Raw genomic sequence first — 16,802 nt, 5'->3', positions numbered from 1 at the left:
CATTTTGAGCTCCTGAGGAGTATTCCTTGACCTACAGGGCATGACCAGAGAGCACTAAAAAAACCCTCATCCCTAGATTTCAATGGAAAGTTTCCATCAACAGGTTATTTCTGTTCTGGAGCCTTCCTGAACTACCCAGCAGGAACCACAGAATGAAATGTGTGCTAGGCTGATGCAAAGCTCATTGTCTTTTCATCAGAATTAAGTTCCTTATCACCTTTTCCAGGTTTTGTCCTTCCTTTCCTGTGCCATCCGTACCGAGCTGAAAACCACTGATGACCGTGTCAGGAATGTCTTTCAAGTCAGGAGCCAGCTTATTAACCTCTGTTACAGATTTACTTATTATCTTAGTTAGATTAGATTTACTAAGGAATACGGTTGGCACTTCTAACCCTGCATCCTACTGAAAGTTAAGATTCCAACTTGGTGCCATCATTGAAAAGAATCATGCTGTACTTCCGTGTTGAATGGCACAGCAATCCAGCTCCGAGATGAACGCGGTATACCTCTGGCTACTCAAAGCTCATGTTCAATTCTGCGCAATTCTGTGCGCAAATCATACGTACTCCCTCACCATGTTCATTACTCTGTGACTTTCCACGCTCACAGCCTTTTCTGTCTGGGCGCATCTCTTGAACTTTACAGCTCCCTGAATAGAAATACTTCCAAAAATGTCTGGCTTAGAGGAAGAACGTGTAATACAACTTTTCCACAGAAGATAATCGCAGAAACGCTGCTTTAGGACAAGCAAAAGGAGTGTGTCCCTCAGTTTAGTATCAAACTGATAAATTCCAGACTAACCAACTTTCCATTTACCACAGATCTGGGGGGAAAACACGTCACTGCAGAAGGGAAAGAGCTATTGAACCCCCTGTCAAAGTGCAGCCTCAGGAAGGGAACAGAGGTCACATCTTTACGGGTGAAATTCTCACCTCCCTAAATCCCACAGAGTTTTGCTGAGTCAGGTTTTACCCCACAACTCTGCAAAACTCCCCAGCGACATCTATGCCACGGATAACAGATCCCTTGAGGACCTTTGCTGAAAAGTGCCCTCACTCAGAAGTGAGTGGCAGGCAGCTAACTTCCTCCCACCTTGCTTTCCGTCCTTTCTTCGGGCGACTTCTCTGCCCAAGTGGCCACCTGTGCACCCACCCTAGCAAGCAAAGAGCCCTTCTCCTTCTCAAGGCAAAGTTTCTCTTTGACATGCAGTCTGGTACGCAGACCCCGGCAAGAGCTTGCTCAGCATCCGTTAACCAGGTTACCGATAACACCAAAGCCGTATTATATGCGAAAGGTTCGGTAAAATAACCTGATGCTGGTTGAGAGAAACGCTCTGAACTTTCTCTTAGACACTTACACCTTAGTAGTTAATAACAGATTACATGTGTGCCATATTAAGTACGCTCCTTTTCTTCCTTTTGTTTTTTTTTTTTTTTTTTCAGGTAAATCCGAATGTCGTGCTTTAAGCCCAGCCGGTACCAAAGCTCCACGAAGCCGCTCGCTCGCTCCTCCCTCCCCCCCCCCCATCTCGCCTCAGGGATGAGGAGAAAACACAAAGAAACGCTCCTGGCTCGAGACGAGGGCAGGCAGGGACCACTCCCCGCTGAGGGTCACGGGCAGAAGACAGGCTCAACCTGGGGGAGAAACACGATCCGCTCGCCTTACTACCAGTCAGATCAAAAGAAGGCTCCTGAGAAGTAAAACCAAACCTGGGGACACCTTCCCCCCACCCCTCCCTCCTTCCCGCCTCAACCCCACTCCCGCTTCTCTCTACCTCCTCCCGCCGGCGGCGCAGGGCAACGGCGGTTGACAGGCTGACAGGCGGCTCGCCAGCCGTTGTCTCTGCCGCTCCTTCCTCCTCCTCCTCGCTCTGCTCTTCCCCTGCTCCAGCGTGGGGTTCTTCCCACAGGACACAGTTCTCCCTCAGCTTCTGCGGCACAGAAGAGTCCTTTCCGCGGGCCGCAGTTCCTCACAAACTTCCCTGGCGGGGGTCCTTGCCGCCGACCCATCTTCAGTCCCAGGCTTCCCTCTGGAGCCGCCGCCATCTTGGGGGCATCCGTCCCCCTGCGCCGGCTTTCCTCTGGAGCCGCCGCCATCTTGGGGGCATCCGTCCCTCTCTCCCTGGGCTGCGGGCGGGCATCTGCTGCCCCGCTCCCCTCCGTGGGCTGGGGGGGGACAGCCTGCCGCCTCACCACGGGCTGCGGGGGCATCCACCTCCTCCGGCGCACCTCCTCCCCTCCCCTCCTTCCTCGCTGACCGTGCTGCCTGCACAGGGCTTTCTCTCACATCCCGCTCTCCTCCCCCGCTGCAGGTTCCCCTTCTTCAACCTGTTCTCCCAGAGGGCTCCCGCCATCGCTGACGGGCTCGGCCTTGGCCAGCGGCGGGCCCGACTCGGAGCCGGGGAGGCTTCTGGCAGCTTCTCTCAGGAGCCGGCCCTGCGGCCCCCTCCCCCGCTACCGAAAGCCCGCCAAACCCCAGACACCTCATTTCCAAAAAAAAGGAAGGTGTGCTTCCCTTCGGTTAGGCGTATTCACACAAAGAACAGAAGGAATTTTCTACCCACAAGATACTACAGTCTAAAAAAAGCCGGAGGGGTGGGGTGGGGTGGGGGGGCTGTTAAAAATAAAACCCCAAATTAAAATAGATATATATAAAAAAGGATTTCAGTATTCATTTTTGGTATAAAAATTAAGGGCTGTGCTGGTTCGGGTTTGGTTTGGTTTGGGGGTGGGCTTTTTTTCGCTTTTCAGAACTATAACTCACATAGTTGAATCCTGCCCTAACTTCAGTTAAACCTTTTAAACCTCTGAGTTGTTCTGTGGTTGTTGTCATACAAATTGCTACGTCGCACTTCAAAAGTCACTGATTTTTCTCCCATATAGCAGATAAAAAGTGGTTTACAATTCTTTGTGTTGAAAATTGCAATATAAAGATATTTCTTAACTCCGTGGTTTCTGTTTGGTGAAAGAAATCCATTTTGATTGCAGTGTGACTAATTCTAATGCTCCTTGGGTGAAACAAAAAGGAAAGTCCATGCCTCACAACCAGATTTGATTGCTTGACTATTACAGCCAAGACGCTCAACATAAGGCTATTCTTGAAGGCATTTTTTAAGGTTCCTACTAAAAGCAATAGCAACAACAAAACAAAAATAACACACGTAGAAGAGAACAAAGGGGTTTCAGTTAATTCCATTTTCTGTATTGGTTGTGCAATATCATAATTTAAAAATCCTAACCTTAAATCAGGATTTTATTAGATAACATTTTCTTTGTTACAAAACCTGTAATCACCCATGCTAAGAACATCGTGTCCTCAAAACGGATGTTGCCAAAGCAGATACCTTTACACACCTGACCATCTGCACGTGTAGCTGTGAACTCCAAAATCCGGATGAACTCATACGTTTTACCTGTTGCACAGTTAAAATTATTACATGCTTTCATCGGCTGTACAATATATTTTCCATTGTCTCATAGTGACTTTTTAAATTTTCTTTAAGAACATCCTGCCATCTAATACACGCTTAGAAATTAAGCCTTCCATGAGTAGCAAGAGATTGATGTTCGCCATATACAAGACTCAGGGACTAGAATTTGTACAGATCCTACGCATCAGTTAGCGTAAATTCCAAGAGCGCAGCCCATAAAAACATTCATGAAGAAATTTACATGTATTGTAACAATTGTTGACACCTCTCTGGAAAGACTTTCTTTTCTCTTCTTTTCTTTTCTTTTCTTTTCTCTTTTCTTTTCTAAATGACATGCAACACATTTCAATGCAGATATTATGTTGTTCACCTCCACTACCCCAAACTGTGTAAATTTAGGTGCATGCCTGATTTAGCTCTACATTCTAGCAATTGTTTTCAGTGATACCTCCCTACCCTGTTCTTCAGAGCCAGTGGATAAAACTTGATTTCGTCCTCAAGCTGGATAGCTCAAGACACGCTCGCAAGAAAACGTACCTGTATCCACTATTTTCAACTTACTAAACTGCAGCACTGTCACTCGTTAAATCTCATGCTTGCTTGCTTTCACCTCCACAAAACCCCAGACAAGAAGTTGCAGAAAAAACAGTAGAAACGCCTTCATGTGAGCGAACCTTAGGGTAAGGGCTGAAGTGCATGGAAAGCGTACAGACCACCACGGCACGCAAGGGGAAAAGAGGAAGCAGCTCCTCCTGCTCCTCCTAAGTCTTGTTTACGCACAAAAGATGCTGCAACTGAACCAGTATTACATTTGGGCTGCCAAAGACCATATACACCATACCACACCACCACTAATACTGTATTTATATTCCAGTCACTGCGTTCACACTGCTAAAACCGCATCCTCCTCCTTTGTTTCGGCTGTGTAAAATCTGCAAGTGACCCGTGTATAAATTTAATTGTTCACGCAGACCTTAAAGTAAACAAACATCAGGACACACAGGCTACCCTGAAAAAGCCAGCAGACACGAATTTTCACTCTGGAAGAGGGAAGTTGCATGTTGAATGGGAAGCCTATAACCATGAGACGTGTAGAGAAAAGTAGGACTGAGCCGCCTCTTCTAGTCTTGGAGGCACTGAATGGAAGGAGTTGGCAGCTCCTACAGGATGCTGTGGCTACTAAAATTCTATGCACTGAAAAAGGACTGGGGAAAATCTCTGGGAGGAAAAATCCTTAGGGCACTGCTAGCTGAAAAAAAGTCTCTCTTGCTCTGGGACAACCTGAACAGCAGGTCCCCAGGTTCTCTCCCCCAGGAGAGTATTCAGGGGAAGACTATCATACTCCCTCAGACTTACCATTTTTCCCAGGTGTGAGGTATTGGTCATGGTCAGCGATAGGCCCGTGAGCTCACCTACCTTTGACATGACCCTGTTCAGCTGCCGCTTTTTCCCTGCAAAGCCACAGCGCACAGGCAACTTCCAGCAGCTCCAGGTTCTAACAAGGCGTTTGTAAAGAGACTGCTTCCCTCCACCTCCCTCAGAGTTTACTTTCTGGATGTACAAACAATAATTGGCAGCGTTGAAGAAGAGCTTAAGGCTAAACACTACCATACAGAACCAGATGGCATTGGGACTGTATGCTATTTTCCAGCTTTCTGTTCTCCCTGAGACGAGTTACACGGCTTGCTACGTACACTATGATTAAACCTATCTTTGCATACATTTCCTCAAACTAACTTAAAATCACAAAGAGGGTTAAAAGCAATTGGTTACGTACAAGCACCGCACCGCACCTAAGTGGCAGAAAGAAAAAGCAGAGCTTCCCTTCATATGACTACTTTTCTCCTTCATGAAGTTCTTCCCTCCTCTCTACCATTACTCACTGCCCGAATGCTTCTGCTACCCAGAGGTGAACCTTTGGTTCAGGACTTTCACATTTGCAGTCATTCAGTCTCTCCACAGACACACAGTGTTTCTTCTTGCAAGAGTCAAATTAAGGCCGCAGAAGGGGTGGAAATTTGCTCATAGGCAGGTCTTTATGGTACTCTCAGCAACTGATGATACAACTGATATCCTCATGATAGAACTGATACACTATACCACCGGGTATCTCACTGTGAATGAATTGAGGCACTTTAGCAATGAATGTAACTGATACCAAGTTTCAAGTGAAGCTTTGGAAAAAGACTTACAATTGTATTTGGCAACATCCTAAACCAGCATGCCACAGTAAGGCAGCATAACCTTGGTTTCCTACAAGAAACGTGCACTAGGAATGGTAAATTCCCTCTGCTCTGAAGTGATCTAAGGATACCACTTGCATATATTAGCACGCATTAAAAACCTTCTCAGCCCTGAGAATGCAACAGGCCCTTATACCAAGACTTAAGATTTCAAATGGCATGGGAAAGATTTCTCTACACACCATCCATTAACTGGTACTTTTGCTTTGAATGTTCTCATGACAAAAAAAAAAAAAAAAAAAGGAAAGTCAAACTATTAAAAACATGCTGTATTTTCCTACAGAACTTCCATGGTCTGTACATTTTTTGGCCCCTGAGAAAACTGATGGGAATCTCCCCAACCAAACTCCACGGTGAAGAAGTGTGTACAGTTGATGGGAGTTTGTCTAGACAGATATTTTCTCCTAAACAGGCTTTTGTGCAAGCTCAGCTTCCCTGAGAATTCCCAACAAGGTTTTGATGCAAAATCACTTACCCACGCGTTTGGAAACAACTGACGTTTCCCAGGCCTCTCTTTCCAGTTCTTTGATTGCTCACTTTGTTGGCCACCGAGAGCCATAGCTCCGGGTACCTCGGCGTCCTTAAAGCCTCAGCTCACATGGCAGAACACCGATTCTACATCCAGGGAAAATCAAGGAAACAATCAATGAACAAATTAAGTCATGATTTCTCTTGCTGAGTGAAGGAATGTCTGGGCTTCACGCTGTATGAGAAAGACACCTCACACACACACACACACACACACACACACACACACACACACAGAGCTTTAAAAGACCGTTTCTTTCTCAGCCTTTCCTGCGGAAGACTAATCCCAGGCAACATCCACTTCTTTTCCCCGCTCAGTTTTAAAGGCACCTTGTGATCTAAAAGAGAAAAGTAAGCAAGTGAGACCAAATGCAGAGACGGCGCTCTTCAGCCCGAGCTAAAAAAGCTCAACTAGCTCCCCTGCATGTTATTTTTGGTATTTTTGGTGTGTCTTTTGGTATGTCTTGCCCGACTGGACACCTACTGTGACAAAAGAAGTTCTTCTATCACGTTTTTTGTTTGGTTAAAACAAGCCAACCCAGCAGCGAATTTATTAGGAGGGGAAAACCATGGGAACGATTGAAAGGCAGAAAATCTTTCAGTTTTCTGGGTGACTTCAGTGCTTTATGTATGAATGAACAATTCTTCTCTTAAGCTTGATAAGCTGCCAGCAATCCGGATTTATTCTCATAACGTACCTAAAATAAAACTCTGCATTTCTGCGTCTAATTCATCTCTTCAGCCGCAGACACACATATGTGTAGTTTAATTCAGATGCTAGTACTTATAATTAACACTTTTAGAAAAGCCATTTGCTGTGACTTGGAATGTATTTCTTTTGGTAGGGCTTAAGCAGAACCTCAGGAATCAGTTCAAATAAAAGACAAACAGGAAATTACATCCCTGCTAGCACTACCGAGACAGACTAAGAGCTCACAGAATAGCATAAAACATAGGAATTTGGAAAAGTTTCACTTTCTGCCAAGCTTCTGCACAACACTCGGGAGTGAGGATCCCGGTTAAAAGACTAGCTAAGGTAGCGGTTCACAAACCAGAAGACAGCACAATACTGAAGGACCTCTTCCAGCTGGGCCAAGTATTGAAAGAGGTCTTGAAGGGGACAAGAACTGAAGCCATTGCTGTTTCCTTCTATGTAGATAACTTCCATGGAGTGTTGATGGATAAAGGGAAATGCTGAGCCCCAAGACAGCTGCAGTCAGATTTCATAAGGTTTTGGAACTGCTCTGCAAATGGCCTGGTATGCAGTTGTCCTGCTTTCGGCTGGGACAGAGTCAATAATTTTCTGTCTAGTAGCTGATAGAGTGTTATGTTTGGGGTTCAGTATGCCAGGAATGTTGCTGCCACACTGATGTTTTCAGTTGTTGCTGAGTAGTGGTTAGACTAAGTCAAGGGTTTGTCAGCTTCTCATGCCCAGCCAGCAAGAAGGCTGGAGGGGCACAAGGAGTTGGGAGGGGACACAGCCAGGAACTGACCCAAAATGACCAAAGGGGTATTCCATACCAGGTGATGTCATGCCTAGTATATAAACTAGGAGGAGCTGGCCTGGGGGGATGGCTGCTCGGGAACTAACTGGGCATCGGTCAGCGAGCGGTGAGCAATTGCATTGTGCATCACTTGCTTAGTATATTCCAATCCTTTTATTATTATTGTCGTTTTAGTGTTGTTATTATTATCATTATTAGCTTCTTCCTTCCTGTCCCGTTAAACTGTTCTTATCTCAAGCCACGAGTTTTACTTTTTTTCCCCCAATTCTCTCCCCCATCCCCCTGGCGGGGGGGTAGTGAGTGAGCGGCTGGCTGCATGGTGCTTACTTACCGGCTGGGGTTAAAACACAACGACAGTGAATAAAATTAAAAGTTGACAAGTGGAGAGCAAGACACAGCAGGTCCAAAAAACCCCCCAACATGCAGGGGTACACACAAACGAACCAGGATTCATCGCTGAGGCCATCCTGGACAGTGAGGAACTAACGGTTAACTTCTTGTTGGCAAACAAACCATACAATGTAAAGCTGCGTAACCAAGTTGGTGTGAGGTGTTTAATAGCTCAGATGAAGACGTCTGGAACACCAGCGCACATGGCTTCACTGCAGCAGCTCAAGACGAACAGAGCTCTCACACGCTTGGAATAGCTTGTTTAAGCCTACTCGCCCAAGTCCAGATGCTATTTTCCCATCCCAGAAGTTCAGGCTGATGTGCCTGTTTAAAAACCTGATGGCAACCTCCCCATGCTATTTAGGAGTTGCTGCCTTTGCTGCTGGACTCAGAAGGGATGTGCCCCACAGGAAAACAGTAGTCTATGGTCAGTCTTATCTCTCCAAGTGCTGAGGTCTGTGGGACCTTAGCAACTGGAGGATTGGCCGTGCATCGCACAAGTGTGGCTAATGCTGAGTCCAGCCTGGCACGAGCTATTGGAAGCATATGGCGACAGCACTTGTGATAGAGTTTTACTTAGAAATCTGAAATCCAAGCAAAATCTTCTGGTTTTATTGAGTCTTTTTGTAGTTTTTTTCTTTTCTCTCTCTTTTTCTTTTTTTTAATTGCCCGTTAATGAGACGGGGTAAACAACACAGACTGTGGGGCTTCTGTTTTAATAGAATGGTGTATTCGGCTCAACCAATTGAAAAATCGTCAGACCTTGGATCTCTTTAAATGTGAGACTGCTCCATCTTCTTAATTGACTTGGTGACAACAGTGAACAGACATGGCTTCAGAAATGGTTTCTGCTGCGCTTCTTTATAAGCTGACTTTGCTGTATAATATTTCTAGGCTAAGGCTCTGATTTCATGAGAACTCCAGATTTGTACCACACTGACAGAGGAAGCGTTTGACCCTCTGTTAGTTAAATCAGACCTTTGCTACTTTCGTCTTCTTCTAAAAGTAGATTTAAAAGACCTTTCTTCTGGTTCACTAAATAAGGATAGTGTTTGAGAAAGAGGAATTTTGTCTCTTCACAACCTCGTTAAAAACCAAACCCTTTTGTGCCTGTGTTCCTTTTGAGGAGTTAGGCAACTTTTCCTACACTTCCAGACAGGGAGGAGCTCGTCTATCTTTACACCTTCCTGATGTGTCTTTACACCTTCCTATATATCAATAAATAGAATTTGTGATGAGAGATGTACAATACCTTGCCAGCCCTTCTGGGGGAGTACCTGGAATCAAACTGGGAAAGTGGTAATGTCTAGAGACAGTGACATGATGTCACCAGTCTCTGCACCTTTTCCCTACCCAAAGGTCTTCTGTGGTCTCAGAGGAGGCTGTAAAGAAGTTTTTGGAAGGACCTTTTTATGTGCATGGTCCCCTTAGCATAGGGAGCTACGTGAAAAGCTCTTTTCTGTAGTTCATTGTTGGAATTTTTAAAGTTTTTGTTCTCTTCCTGATAGCTTTTTAGCAGTCATTCTGGTTTTTGCTCCGGAACTTTTTCCCCATTATTGAAAGCTACGAAACTTTGTCCAAACTTCTGTTTTGCCCACTTCTTTGTCAGAAGAAAAAAGGGGGGGCGGGGGGGAGTTGACCTATCCCAGCAATCTCTTCATTTCTTTAAAATAAGCAAGCGCTTCTCTTGACAGTTTTTTAAGAAAAGGAGGTATCTATTTCTTTACTAGTCTAAATAGTGGGTATGCATGGTGTTGTTAAGTCATTTAAGTTGGGTGTAGCAGAAAAAAAGAAGCGTTAGCCAAAAATCTAGCAGAGCTACTCCTCGTCCTGCCCCAAATACACTTCCAATGAAGCGAAGAACAGTGGGCAGTTGATAACACTTTATCTGTACTGAAAACCTGCAGTCTGAAGAAGTGACTATGAAAAAATTAGACAACACTCTAGCTGATTGTGACAGTAAGAGAAATATAATAGAAAATTCAATTCATAGCAGTCTTTTAATAGAGTGGACTGGTTTCCTTCTTTTGGTCCGATTGCCTATTTTCCTCCCAGCTGAACTTGACGACGGCAAGTACCGATTCCCGTTCGCAAAATGCCTGTTAAAAACACTGATGGTAAAGCAGTGCTCACGTACTGACTGCTGCAGGTAACGTCAGATGAGAGGGTTAAATGAGCACGACTCAGAAGGTACAAGTGAAAGTGAAAATTCCTTCTGGAGTCATTATGAAGGCACCATATGAGCTCCCAGTTCTCAGTGCATGTGCTCCTACCTCTGCTGAGCTGTATTAACTATGGAGTGGAGCGCTTGAGTTAGCGCCTGAAGGCATTTGAGGAACAGATCGTTCTGACGTGGTCTATACTGAAGTAGGTACACACGGTAGATGGTTGTGCGTCTATCTTTACCTTATGCACACAGCCGTGTGTGTGTGTGAGTATCTGTGTATCTATAAATCAACTGCAGGGCTGGTACAATTGTACTGAGAACAGAAGGGCATAAGTCAATATCGTATGTAAGGTAGCCGATGTGCCTGTTGGGCAGGCCAAAGACAGTTCACATGAAATCCATCTTTCGCTTGTGAAACTTGGGTCCTGCGAGGGCATCTGAAAGGGCCAGAGAGGGTCAGCTAAGGGCTGTACCTAGGGTTAGCAACACAGGCCTGGAAAAGTCTCCCCCTTCCTTGCTCAGGGCAAGACACACACTATGGGAGGGAAGAGCACCAGCAGCACGCAAGGAGAGGGGAATCTCACCCTTCCAGGTCCCACAGGAGCTGCACCCTGTACTGTCCAAAAGAACCCCCAGATTCCAAGCAAGCGCTCAGCTTGGTGGCATCTGCAGACTTGCTGAGGGTGCACTCAGTCCCACTAGCTATGTCAGTAAGGAAGATGCCCAGTAGTAGTCGTCCCTGTAGAGACCCTTGAGCAACATGGGTCTGGCTTGGTTGCACATGCTGCTGCTCGTGCTCTTTTACCCTGCCAGATCAGGGCTTTCTTCTTCATGCTGTAGTTTACCTCGCCCAAAAGGGGCTTTTTCACTTCCAAAAGTTTCTCTCTTTCCTAAAGGAATAAACTCTCTACCAAGACGGCCACTGGACAGTTCCTGAGGGTCAGCCAAGGGCTCAGCTAAGGAGTGTCTTCAAGGAGGCACATTTCTCCATCCATGCGAGTATAGCTCTTCAGGGAGCACCAAGCCCACCGTTTCCTTTGGCCAGCGTGACTCTGCTCCGAGAGAGTGCTGTGACCAGCCACGGAGCTCTGCTTATCCCTTACAAAGCGGTGTCGGGATGCAGAGAAGCTGTGCCCTGCAGCCCCCGTGCCCCGCGCCCTGGCAAGGATGCCGCTCTTCCAGTCGCGTTGCCTGTCGCCACTGGCTGGCAGGACCAGTCCCCACGGCCCCTTTGCCCAAAAACCCCTCCGACCTGTCCCCTTGGCCGCAGAGAAAGGCAGTGCAGGGAGCAGCACGGTCACTCCGGCTGGGCACAGGCGCCAGCAGCCTTTATTTGGCACGTTCCCCTTTGCAAAGGCCCTCCTCCTCGCCCCTGCCACCCACCGCTGACGGCTCTCCCGCTGACACGGGTGGCCGCCGTGGGGGCCATGGCCCCTGCCGCTGGACTCTGCGGGGTTGCTCGCCGCTTCTGGGCTCCTCCCTTTTCTCTTCCCTTTCTCCCTTTTCGCCTCCTTTTCGGGCTTTTTCAGAACCTCTTCCATTTCTGTGGCTGCAGCAGGATTTCCTGTGGGAGCAGGATTTCCCATGCCAACATGGCCCTGGGGCTCTGGGGACCCTTGGCCGATGGAGGGGCGTGGGGGGCCAGGAAACGCACTGGGAGAAGGGGCGGAAAGCAGCACCCAGAGACCCCCAGTGCCAGGGAAACAGGCATTTATTTCCTTTTCCATGAAGACACGGTCGCTGGGGCCCTGCTAGTGCCGCCGGCGAGGTGGCCTCTTGCAGGGCCGGGGAGAGTCCTGGGGGCTGGGGGCCCTCCTCTTTGCGGGGCGCCGGCGCCCCCCGGGCGAGCGGTCCCTGCCCCGGCCGGGAGCGGAGGGACCTGCCGCCGCCTCCTGCCCCGGCTCCTCCTGGGGCTGCTCCTGCTCTGCCCCTGACGGGCTGCTGGAGGAGCTCGGGTGAGGGGTGGGAGTCCCCTCCCGGGAGCCGCTGCAGCTGGGGCTGGCGGAGCTGGAGCTGGTGGAGCTGGAGCTGGCCGCAGGGCTGTTGTCCTCCTCCCCGGCAGCATGGGAGCGCAGCAGCCTCTGGGCCTCTTCGCTGCACTGATGCACAATGGTATTGATGGTGCCGTGGACCAGAGATGCTGTATGTTCCTCAAGGACAGGCTGCAGCATCCGGACCATGACCTCCGCATCCGGACCGTGGATGCATAGAGCGTACAGGATGCTGCTCTCTGCACTCTTTGCCTCCCACCACCGGCTCCCAAATATTGCCTCCAGCTCCTGGCGCAGCCAGGGCAGCACGGGATCGAGGAGATGCTGCTGCCTTTGGAAAAGTTCTGCCCAGACCTCAGGCAGGAGGCCACCCACGGCCTCTGGCCCCGCAGCCCCCTGCTCAGCTGGGGACGGTATCCCCTGCGGAGACGATGGAGGGGATGGCGCAGGGTGATGGGGGCTGTTTTCGGGCAGGGGGCCGGGAGCGCTGCCTGCCTGGCTGCTGGCATCTGGCGACTCTTCGGTGTGTGCGGCGACAAACTCCAGATAGTTGCCTTCTCCCAGCACAGAAAACCTGATGCTCTCTACTGGTCTTCTGCAGAGCGGGCAGTCTAGTTTCACCTCTGTCCAACGCACGATGCAGCCCAGGCAGAACTGGTGGCGACAGGGCATCGCGTAAGAGACATCGTCTCGAGCATCGCGGCAGATGGGGCAGCTCCACTCCGTCTCCGTGGCCATGTTTGCGCTCTGCAGTGGCTTCTAGAGAGCTGAGGATGAGGAGCTGCTCCCCCTCGCTGGCACGGGCACTGCCAAAGGGTGTCACGCGCTGCAAAAGGGAGAGAGGCCATGGTCGCTCGCTGTCCCGGGGAGGGGAGGAGAGGGGAGAGGAGCAGAGGGGAGGTAGGAACGCCCAGGCCCCTCGAGAAGGACACCCTCCTGGCTCCCCGAGCCCCGTCGCCCGCCCCACAGCCACCCCGGGGGGACGCTTCCCCGCACAGCTCACCTCCGCTGCTGCAAGCTTGCCCCGCGGTGCCCGGCCGCCTGAACCTGGCAGGGCCGGGGAAACACAGGGGATGGCTCCGGGATGGGCAGCGAGAGCTGCCGACGGCAGCCCCCAAAGCACCACCCGGCACCAGGAGAAGCCTCGCTCGACCCTCCGGACCTCGCAGGCACGCTCGGCAGGAGTCCAGGCACGAGCCAGACTGGCCCAGGCTCTGCCGGCGCCCGAAGATAAGCAGCGAGGGACGTGAGGTCACAGTCCATCGCTCGCTGGCGTCAACAGTGCACCGCCAGGTGATGTCACCCTCCACCCCACGGTGATGTCACAATGGACCGTCCACCCTCTCAAAGACAGTTTTGGAATAAAGTACAGGAAGAATTGCATGGCTTTGAGGGCCAGGGGAGTAGAAAATGCACTGAGTAGACCAACCTGTAGAATAATTCATAGAAAAATTTCTGCTCTAAGTTGAGGAATCTAAACTTAGAAATGGCAGCAGAGGACAGAACAAAGTGATCAATTACAAAACGTCTCCGAGACATCAATATAATGCCTACTGTGAAAAAACTGTTTGTATCTTAGGAAAAAAACCAGCAATTAACAAATCAGACTTTGAGAGTCAAAATAGTTTGGTACCCTATTCAAAGTTTCTTTTCAGAAGTCCAAGGATTTTTCCACATGGATTTGTTTTCCTTTTGTAATGGGACTTTATCGTGTCAAAAAAACAAGAAAATGAAAGAAAGGAAAAGAAAGGAAAAGAAAGGAAAAGAAAAGAAAAGAAAAGAGAAGAAAAGAAAAGAAAAGAGAAGAAAAGAAAAGAAAAGAAAAGAAAAGAAAAGAAAAGAAAAGAAAAGAAAGAAAAGAAAAGAAAGAGAAGAAAAGAAAAGAAAAGAAAAGAAAAGAAAAGAAAAGAAAAGAAAAGAAAGACAAGAAAAGAAAAGAGAAGAAAAGAGAAGAAAAGAAAAGAATAAAGAAAAGACAAGAAAAGAAAACAAAACAAAAAAAGAAAAGAAAAGAAAAACAAAAGAAAAGGAAAAAAAGAAAAGAAAAAGCTAAATATATGCCAACTAGAATGTCAAAATATGAGGCATTTAAATAGTTTCTCCTTCACTCTTTCCAGAAACACAAGGAGTGGTTTGATGAACAAAATCCTTTGCTGTGTGAAGTAGTTAGGAAGTGTCTCTCTGTCTCACGTGGAAGGCAATAGTTTGCTATTTCATACTGTTTACTACAGCCTCCCTACAAAACATGTGGTTAGCTGTCACATGTGACAAAATTTGTCTGAAGCTGCCTTTCAGCAGCAGCACTGTTAAATGCAAAATCAGTTTTCTACGTAAACGGCATACGACTACACGACGGCTACGTCAGTACCCTTTCTTTCCAAGCTGTGTAGTTGTGTCCCAACTAACTAGAATGAAGAGTGGCAATTCTGCTAGGTGTTTCTTTGGAAGTAAATTACCAAGATTCATCAAGTCCACGGAAAATGTTTAAGGCCCCAATCCTTTCCACCTTGCATTTGTTCAGTGAACGGAAACAAGGCCTTCTCTTGTGAGGAAGCCGTGAGGAAACAGGTCATATTGCCCAATCAGTCAATCAGCCAATAGAGAACCAATAATCTCTATTAGGATTCCCTATAGGTTTCATTTGTTAGATGAAAAAAACAGAAGCCACTTCCAAACACTAACGCATTTGATACTACAAATTTCACAAAAGCAGGGGTGGGATTAATATTTTGCCTGCAATACAAAGTGATGCCTTAACTCTTCATCCTAAAAGCAGCCAGTAAGGATAAAGACGGTGGAATTCAAACCGAGATGTAAGTGATCTTAAAAAGTGTTTCCTCTGTTGTATTTTTAACTCAGAAACAAAAGAATATATTTAAATTTCTCAATTTCCCTGTTGTTCACTGAAGGTACTGTGCTTGGAGAGAGCTCCACAATGTACACGTTGCAACGGACTAGAGCAGAACAGAACAGAACAGAGTAGGATAGAGTAGAACAGAACAGAACGGAACACACCAGACCAGAACGGAACCATTCCAGTTGGAATGGGACCTAGAACAATCATCTAGTCCGGCTGCCTGACCACTTCAGGGCTGACCAGGTTAAAGCATGTTCTGAGGGGCATTGTCCAAATGCCTCTTCAACAGTGACAGGCAGGAAGCATCGACCACCTCTCTAGGAAGGCTGTTGCAGTGTTTGACCCCCCTCTCTAGTAAAGAAAGGCCTCCATCACGGGTGTGAGTGCAGAATACATGCAGATAATCACCCAGTCGCTTTGTATTTGCAAAATAAGCTTCCTTTCCAAACGTTTCAAGGGGGCAGGGGCGGAGGGGGGGAAGTGTGTTAAGAATCAGCACTTCCACAGTGAAGAGAGACTCCGGCAAGCAAAAATTCCGTCTTGTCTAAACTTGAACTTTGGACAGGTACATCCTTAGTCTGATGTCTGGGAAACAATGAAATTCGGTCCAGGTTTACATCTGCAACACAGACATATACGCAAAGTAAAACAGAGATTCATCTGCATAGAAGTAGAAGTTTTGAATGGATAATGAATAACGGAGCTGGAGACAGTCCATCCGTATCGAGCAAAAGAGTATTTTGATTACGGCCTTTGGAGACAAAGGCAGCCTTGCAATGAAGTCACCCAAGAGTAAAGCTGATGCCCTGAAAAAAATAGACTGAGAGTACATCAGTGCAGTACCACGACTGTCGTGGTACTCCAGCAAGTTGCACAGCCGATGGCGTTTTCTTTGGCCAGCGTGGACCTGGCGCTCTGCTTATCCCTTACAAAGCGGTGTCGGGATGCAGAGAAGCTGTGCTCTGCAGCCCCCGTGCCCCACACCCTGGCAAGGACGCCGCTCTTCCAGTCGCGTGGCCTGTCGCCACTGGCTGGCAGGACCAGTCCCGCCCGCCCCCCTCCCCAAAAACCCCTCCGACCAGGGGGCTGCAGGGCCCCTCCCGTCCCCTTGGACGCAGAGAAAGGCAGCGCAGGGAGCAGCACGGTCACTCCGGCTGGGCACAGGCGCCAGCAGCCTTTATTTGGCACGTTCCCCTTTGCAGAGGCCCTGCCACCCGCCGCTGACGGCTCTCCCGCTGACATGGGTGGCCGCCGTGAGGGCCAAGGCCCCTGCCGCTGGACTCTGCGGGGCCGCTCTCAGCTTCGTGGCGTGGCTGGCAGTCCCTGGGCCTTCCCACGGCGCTCCAACAGCCTCGTCTTCTCCCCCTTGCTAAAGGACACAGAAGAAAGGGCCTCAGCTCTGCGGCCGGGCAGAAGGGCCCGCAACGCCCCAAAGCCTGCCTCAGGCCAGCGGTTCTGGGAGGTGCTGCCGAGGCCAGCCCGCGGCTCTGCGTGGCGTCTCGTGGGCCCTCGTGCCCCAACCCATCTGCGGCGAGGAGAGCGCAGATCGGCCGGGGCTGAAGCCGGGCAGGGCCGAGAGCCGGGACCGAGCGGGCATCGCAGCTGAGGGCCGGGTGCCCGGGAGTCACCGCGCGGGGAGGGCGAGCACAGGCTGCCTGCTTTGGGAAGGCAGAGCCCAGCCAGCTGAGCCA

This window comes from Buteo buteo, chromosome Z (genome assembly GCF_964188355.1).
Source record: "Buteo buteo chromosome Z, bButBut1.hap1.1, whole genome shotgun sequence".
Classification (NCBI taxonomy): Eukaryota; Metazoa; Chordata; class Aves; order Accipitriformes; family Accipitridae; genus Buteo; species Buteo buteo.
This window is presented reverse-complemented; position numbering follows the sequence as displayed.